This window comes from Diceros bicornis (genome assembly GCF_020826845.1).
Source record: "Diceros bicornis minor isolate mBicDic1 chromosome 21 unlocalized genomic scaffold, mDicBic1.mat.cur SUPER_21_unloc_1, whole genome shotgun sequence".
NCBI classification, from domain to species: domain Eukaryota; kingdom Metazoa; phylum Chordata; class Mammalia; order Perissodactyla; family Rhinocerotidae; genus Diceros; species Diceros bicornis.
In genome coordinates this window covers 2059484-2067990 of record NW_026690885.1, presented here as the reverse complement: position 1 = coordinate 2067990, position 8507 = coordinate 2059484, and positions in this window count along the sequence as shown.

Below are 8507 nucleotides of genomic sequence, written 5' to 3'. Positions count from 1 at the left end.
CAGATGATCAAAAGCTGAAAGAATGTATTGCCAGCAGGTTCACACCATAATTGCTAAAGAAAGTCTTTCAGGCTAAAGGAAAATGGAAATTTGTATTTATAAGAGTGTTAGAAATTGTAAAAATGTGAGTAGGTATAAAATATTTTTTTTAACTAATAATCTTTAAAAGTTAATTGATTCTTTAGAGTAATATAATAATGCACTGTAGAACCTACAATATACGTTGAATTGAAATACGTAACCTACAAAGCACAAAGGATAGGAGAAGTTAAATGGAATTATACTGTTGTAAGGATTTTACATTATATACAAAGTGGTGTCATATTAATTCAAGGTAGATTGTATTAAATTAAGGATGTGTATTTATAAACCCTATAGTAACAATAAAATATAACATGAAGAGTTACAGCAAAAAAAACCAATAGAGAAGATAAAATGCAATGTAAAGAAATACTTAGTTAACCAAAGTACAGCAGGAAAGGAGGAAGCAAGAATAAAAGAACAGAAAGTATGAACGGAAGGTAAATACCAAGATGACGGACAGAGACGGGGAGATGGAGTGTGATGGAGCACAGCAGGCAGAGAAGGCGGTGTTGCTTCCTAGGGAAACAGTGATGTGTAAGAAATATGGACATAAAGAAAACATTCAAAGTTTTCTTTGTTAGCAGATTATCGACATGTCAGAGCCATCACTGATGTCCACTCTCCCTTTCTGGAGATCTCAAGTGGGTACAGCATCTTCAGTTATAAATCAGCCAGGTGTGTGAAAGGACAGCCCTTATTTCAATGGAAGATTTTCTAGTTAAGAAACTGGAAGCTATTTTTAGTAATTGCTTGTTTTCAGTTGGCTCCAGTTTACTAAGTTGATACAAGATGGAGTCTTTTAGACCACATATTGAAATATTATTTGTGAGTAAGAGAAGTATACGACTTCAGGTGCCTAACCGAATATAAAAATTCTCAGGCAAGCCACTCAACATGAAAACAATGACCATTCCAAGAGGCTATTCCTGTATGCTGTAAGAAATCTGTGACTAAGCTGTGTGTGAAAAGATTCAAACTCTATTGCAGAGTCACAGGAATGTGCTATTTCTATCAACATATTTTAAGCTGGAGTAACATTTAACTTAATTCTTTGAACAGCTTTGGTGACTTCCTGGGTATTTTACCAGTTCACTGGACTATCTTCCGCATTCACATGCTCAGGCTAAAAGTAATGGTGTATTTTTCTTCAAACAAGCAGAGTTAAAAACAAAATTTGTCGAAGATTTACAGATGATACACCGCCTTTTGGAGGTGATTGCTTTTCTGTGGCTTGAAGGTGCGTTGGGTCCAAGGAGTTCCTCCTGAACCCAGAGGAACCTGGTTCCTCTGTGGAACCCAGAGATTTGTAGTGAGCTATTCAGCTTCACTTCCACTACCTTTAACTGTAATTAGTACCACTCAGAAATTTGGGGACAAGGTTTGATCCCAGAAAGGGCAAGCGTAAGGAATCCCATGGCAGATGGTCTTGCTGTGTGTCCCCGATGACCATGTGATATCATGGATAAACCAAGAATTCTGGAATCAGAGGGATCTGAGTTTCAACCTATGTGGCCTCTGGGTAAAGTGGGATAACGGCCTTCTCAGAGGAACTCGAGGATTAAATCATGGCAGCAGAGCTCTCGCACAGCCCCTGCTACTGGCGGATAGCAATGAATAGTGGTCCCACCTCACTCCCTCTCTTTCTTTCTTCGCTGACCTTGGCCACACCTAGATTAACTGAAAATATTCAGTTATTAGTCTTTTAAATTTAAGACAATATGTTCTTATATGTCTGCAATGGTCATTGTGACTCTAATCTTCATTCATTGTTGACTGTTGATGTTAAACATCTTTTCACATGCTTATTGGCAATTTGTCCCGTTTGAAAGTATTAATTCAAATATTTTGCTCACTTTTTAATTGTCTTGTTCATCTCTTTACTGAGTTGTGAGTGTTCTCTTTGTATCCTGGAGACAAGCCCTTCCTTTGTCATATATTTTCTCCCAAGATGTGGCTTGCCTTTTCTTCTTTTTCATTTTTTAAGAGCAGGATTTTTTATTTTGATAAAGTCAAATTTACAAAATTTTTCTTCTGCTGTACGTACCTTTTGTTTCCTGTGTAAGAAGTAACCACAAAGTCTCAAATATTTTCTCCTATAATTCCTTTTGGAAGTTTTATAGTTTTAGCTTTTATGCTTAGGTCTACGATCCATTTTTAATTCATTTTTGTCTATAGTATGAAGTAGTTGTCAGGGTGTTTTCCCTTATATTTCTATTGGTTGTCCCAGCACCATTGGTTGAATGACTGTCATGTCTCTCATTGATTTGCATTGCCAAACTGGTCAAAGATCAAATGACCATTTGGGTGTGGTTCTGGACTCTCTCTTTGTTCCTTTGATCAATGTGTCTATTCTCTCTCTCATACCCGCTCTCTTGATTATGGCATCTTTATAGTCTGTTGCAGGATCTGAAATCTTTGTAGTTTGATACATGATTCGAAACCAGATCGTATAAGATATACAGATTTTTTTCTTTTAGGTTTGCTTGACTCTTTAGATTCTTTTCATTCCCATCTAAATTTTAAAATCAACTTACAGTTTTCTAGATGAAATTTACACTTTTGGAATTTGACTAGGATTGCTTTGAGTCTATAGACCAAATTGGGTAAAGTGAACACTATAACAATATTGAGTCTTTTGATCCTTAAAACAACATATATCTCCCCATTTTTTCAGGTCTTCCTTAATTTCTCTCGGAAGTCCTATTTACTTTTCATTGTACAGATCTTTTTCATATTTTGAGTTCATCCCTAAGTATGTCATATTTTTTTACACTGTTGTAGATAGTACTTCAATTTCAAAGTCCCATTTTTCTTTTTTTTTACAAAGATTCATGCTGAGCTAACATCTGCTGCTAATTTTCCTCCTTTTTATTCCCCTTCTAAAAACCCCAGTACATAGTTGTATATTCTAGTTGTATGTCTCAAATTCCCTTTTTTTTTTGATGAGGAAGATTGACCCTGAGCTAATATCTGTTGCCAATCTTCCTCTTTTTGCTTGAGGAAGATTGTCGCTGAGCTAACATCTGTGCCAGTCTTCCTCTATTTTGTATGTGGGATGCTACTGCAGCACGGCTTGATGAGCAGCGAGTAGGTCCACGTCTGGGATCCAAACCCACGAACTCTGTGCCACCGAAGCAGAGTACACAAACTTAACCACTATGCCACTAGGCTGGCCTCTCAAATTCCAATTTTTGATAGTAGTATATAGAAATACAAAAATACAATTGATCTTTGCATTTCTATATTGTGTGCTGTGACCTTGTTCAACACATTTATAAGAGCTAGTGGCTATTTTGTGGATTCTTTAGGATTTCCTATGTGCATGATCATATCATTTACACATAAAGATAGTTTTACTTCTTATTTTCCAATTTATATGTCCTTTATTTCTTAATTACCTTATTAGGTGGGGTAGGATATGTCCTTTTTGGTGGAAAGTTTTCAATATGTTTTTTTTCTTTTTGCTGAGCAAGATTCACCTTGAGCTAATATACACTGCCAATCCTCCACTTTTATTGCTTGAGGAAGATTAGCCCTGAGATAACATCTGTGCCAGTCTTCCTGTATTTTGTATGTGGGGCACCACCACAGCATGGCTGATGAGTGGAGGAAGTCCTTGCCTGGGATCTGAACCTGTGAACCCAGGCCGCCATTGTGGAGCACATGGAACTGTAACCAGTCGGCCACGGGGTCGGGCCTTCAATATTTTTTTTTAAATGTATATAGGACTTTGCAGATTTTCTATTTCTTCTTAAGTCAGTTTTGGTAATTTGTGGCTTTCAAGGAATGTGTCCATTTCATCTCATTTTTCAAATTTATTGGTGTAAAGTTGTACATAAAATAACTTTATTATTCTTTTAATGTCTGTAGGATCTTAGAAATGTTCCATCTTTCACTCCTCATATTAGTAAGTAATATCTTCTCTCATTGTTTTCTTATTCAGCCTGATTAGAGTTTCATAGATTTTATTGATCTTTTCAGAGATCCAGTTTTGGGTTACATTGATTTTCTCTATTCTTTGTCTATTGAATTGATTTTCCACTCTTCTTTTTATTTTTCCTTCATTCTACTTACTGTGAGTTTACTTTGATCTACTTTTTTTCATTTCTTGAGGAAAACATTGATTTTTATCATAATCATTTCAAATTCTACATTTCCCTCTAAGCATTTCTTTAGCAATACCTCAAAATCTTTGGAAATTTTGTGTTTTATTTTTATTTATTTGAAAGTATATTCCAGCTGCTCTCATAATTTCTTTGACTCATGGATTATTTAAAAGCATGTTGGATTATTTCCAAATATTTAGATATTTTTCAGATATCTTTCTGTGATTGATTTCTTATCAGTACTGTTATGGTGAGAGAATGTACTCTGTACAATTTTAAGCATTTTTAACATTCTGAGATTTGTTTTATGGTCTGGAATATGGCCATAATACCTGGTGAGTGTTTTATATATAACAGAAACGAATACATATTCTGTAGTTTTGGACTAGAATGTTCCATAAATGTCAATTATGTGATTAAGAGTATTATTTCAGTGTTGCATAATCTTCCAAAGACGTGTCTAAGATTTAATTTAGTCTGATAATATTTGTATGTAAATCTCCTGGGGGAGAGGTCCTAGGGCAACACTGAGCCAGGCCGGCCTGGTGGCTTAGCGGTTAAGTGCGCGTGCCCCGCTACGGGCGGCCCGGGTTCGGATCCAGGGCGCGCACCGACGCACCGCTTCTCCGGCCATGCTGAGGCCGCGTCCCACATACAGCAACTAGAAGGATGTGCAACTATGACATACAACTATCTTCTGGGGCTTTGAGGAAGAAAAAAAAAGGAGGAGGATTGGCAATAGATGTTAGCTCAGAGCTGGTCTTCCCCAGCAAAAAACGAGGAGGATTAGCACGGATGTTAGCTCAGGGCCGATCTCCCTCACAAAAAAAAAAAAAAAAATTGAAGCCAAAGATAGGTAACTTGTTGGAAAACTTGGGACACCGACGCATGGGATGGGGACAGCTGGATGGATGCCCGCAAAGATTCTGGCTCCTGAGACCCCTCTGAACACTGAGAGCCTGCAGAGGTTGCCCACCTTTCTTACTAAAAGCTAACACTCCTCCCACGCAGAAAGCCACTGCAGCGAGTGCTTCTGAATAAAGCAACAGAGAGCCCTCTCAGAAACTTACCCCACCTCCTCTCATGGCAGTCACGCCAATAACTAGGGTTAAGTCACAGCATAATCTACATGGGAATGTGCTAGGCCTGATCTATACCCCAAAGAAGCTGCCAGAATGAGTCAGCATATATTGGCAGGAAAAAGGGAAGTTTTTAGGACTGGATTTTGAGGGGGCCTAGTCAAGAGACCTAGCATATAAGATTGGATAATGGTGAGCTTATTGACTTGGAGGCACTCTTGAGATATGGGATGTAACACCATGGCAGGCCCCAGGCGCAAACTCCCCGTTAGGATGGTTCCTAGAAGTCTGGAGAAAGTAATAGCCTGTGCTGAGAGATCTTGAAATGCTTAAATTGCCATGGCAGTCAGTGGAGGGCGGTATTAAAAACCTCAAGGGGAGTGGGCAGGCTGGAGTGCATATATTATGTGAGGCCAGAAGCCCTTAGGGAAGATTATGGGAGGGGCCAGAGGATACATCATTCACCAAGGCCTTCAGTAAGAGAGACATCCTGGTAAAAGAGACACCACCCTCACCACGAAGTTCAGTGACAGTTCACCTCTGAGGGCCAGGGCTCACAGTAGGAGATGCTATCACAGAGCTTGGCTTATTAATAGCAATGGGAATGATGGGGCCCAGAAGCATAGTAGATCCAGGAGGCAGAACTTAATGCCAGAAGTCAGAGTAGTCACAATTATCAGAATGACTGGCAAAATCAGAGTGATAGCCAAGGGAGCTTGACCTAGAAAGAGTTGTGGAGATGTTTTATAGAACCCAGTGCTCCTAGGGGAAAAATAAATGGGCAGGGAATAAAGGTACTACCTAATATATGTAATCAAAGAAAGCAAGAGTGGATGAGGTTGGTCACTACAATAAAAAGTGTCACGATCTCTTGTCCAGTTTCCAGATCTGAGTCAATTTTCAGACCCAGAACCTACTGACTATAAAGGTGGCCAAGTCATGGAGGAAAGGACCCCACAACTCTATGGCAAGTATATACTGTAATAATTCTTCTAGTCCTTCCTCAAAGGGACCTACACCATTTTCTCAGGTGACTGCACACTGAGAAAGGGGGAATATCTAGACATTTCAGGAAAAATTAGACACAGGATCTGAGTTGACATTGATACTTAGAGACCCAGATTATCATCTTGGTCTCCTCATTAAGAGTAGGAACATACAGAAGCCAGGCAATAAATGGCCAAATCCTGGCTCAGAGTAGGTACACTGGGTCCATGGAAACACCTAGTGGTCATTTCCTCAGTCCCTGAAGGTTACAACTGTGAGTAACATACTTGGCAGTTGGAGTAATCCCCACTTTGGGTTTTAGCTCCTGAAGTAAGAGCTGTTACAGTGGGGAAGGCCAAGTAGAAGTCTTGGAAATTGATACCCAGCCTGCTTCAGCCAAAATAAACCAAAAACAATGTATCATATTTTGGGTGTGCATGGCAGAGATTAGCGCCACTCTTAAGGATCACAAGAATGCCTGGGTGGAGGTCTGTGAGGTTAATTTTCTGTGTCAACTTGACTGGGCCACAGGGTGCCTGGACATTTGGTTAAACACTTTGGGTGTGTCTGTGAGAGAGTTTCTGGATGAGATTAATATTTGAATTGGTAGACTGAGCAGACTGTCCTCCCCAAGGTGGGTGGGCCTCATCCACTCTATTGAAGGCCTGAATAGAACAAAAAGGCTGAGTAAGGGAGAATTTGCTTTCTCCTCTTGTCTTCAAGCGGGGACATCAGTCTTCTGCCTTTGGACTCAGACGTGGACCGGAACTTATACCATCAGCTCTCCTGGTTCTCAAGTCTTTAGACTGGGACTGAAACTATACCATAGGCTCTCCTGGGTCTCCAGCTTACTGACCATAGATCTTTGGACTTCTCAGTCTCTATAACTGCAGGAGCCAGTTCCTTGTAACAAATTTCTTTTTATATATACCCTATTGGTTCTGTTTCTCTGGAGAACCCTAATACATGGTCCCTATCATATCTCCATTTAATTCACCTCTCTGCCCCCTGCAAAAACTGGATGAATTCTGGAGAATGACCCTAGACTACTGCAAGCCCAACCAAGTAATAGCCCTGATTGCAGGTGTCAGACTCAACCTGTCTCTTTAGTAGAGCATATTACTATGGCTTCAGTCTCACAATTGGGGGTAAAGCAAACTGAGCACAGAACCTTCTGGATGTTTATGCTATTTTCTTTCTTTCTTTTTTTTTTTTTTTGCTGGGAAAGATTCATCCTGAGCTAACATCTGTCGCCAATCCTCTTTTTTTTTTTCCCCTCTCCCAAAGCCCCAGTACATAGTTGTATATTGTAGTGGTAAGTCCTTCTAGTTTTGCTGTGTAAGCCACCACCACAGCGCGGCTACTGACAGACAAGTGGTCTGATTCCACCCCCGGGAACTGAACCCAGGCTGTCGAAGGGGAGCGCACTGAACTTTAACCACTAGACCATCAGGGCTGGCTCTCCTTCTTTCTTTCTTTGTTTTTTTCTTTCTTTTTTTTTTTACAGTTGTCTCATCCACACCTCATTTATCTGAATATTTTTAGCTAGTTATCTTTCAGTTTTTCAAAAGCATTCCACAAAATTTTCACAGAAAAAACTGTTTACCTTCTTAGTTCATCAATTTACATAATTTTTTTCAATTACATAATTGAAATAACAAGTACAACTAGAATTAACAGGCTTAAGAACAAACACATCATCTCTTAAAATATACAATTCAACTCACAGGAGCAAAAATGTATGTTGCGCTAGAGTAGCTTGCCAGCTGTAAGCTGTTAGAGATTCCGCATACCAACGACAGCAGTGTGTTTTAGAGATGGCATGGGGAGGGTCGGTCCTTCATTCTAAGGAGTTATAGTGGATTTAAGATTAAATGGAGCTCAGTTGTAAGTGTTTACACTCAGAAAGGACAAGATTCTCCTCTCCTTCTCCCCAGCCCTGTGTGTTTGTATGTGTCTACTGGGGCGGGGGGGCGGCGACGGTAGACAAATGTACTTTTGCTCTTTTGTTCTTGTCAACGTTAGACAGATCTGATCTTATCATTTCCCTGCTCCCAAACCACCATCAGTCCCCACTGCCTTCAAGACAAATAAAAACTCCTTAAAAGTGGTGTATAAGGCCCTTCACCACCTCAGACTCCCTATCTTTTCAGTCATATATCTACCTCGTGCCATTTCCCCCACCAACCCTCCTGTCATGCCGAACCAGAGGATATCATGCTCTTTCACTTACCCATGACCTTGCCACTCA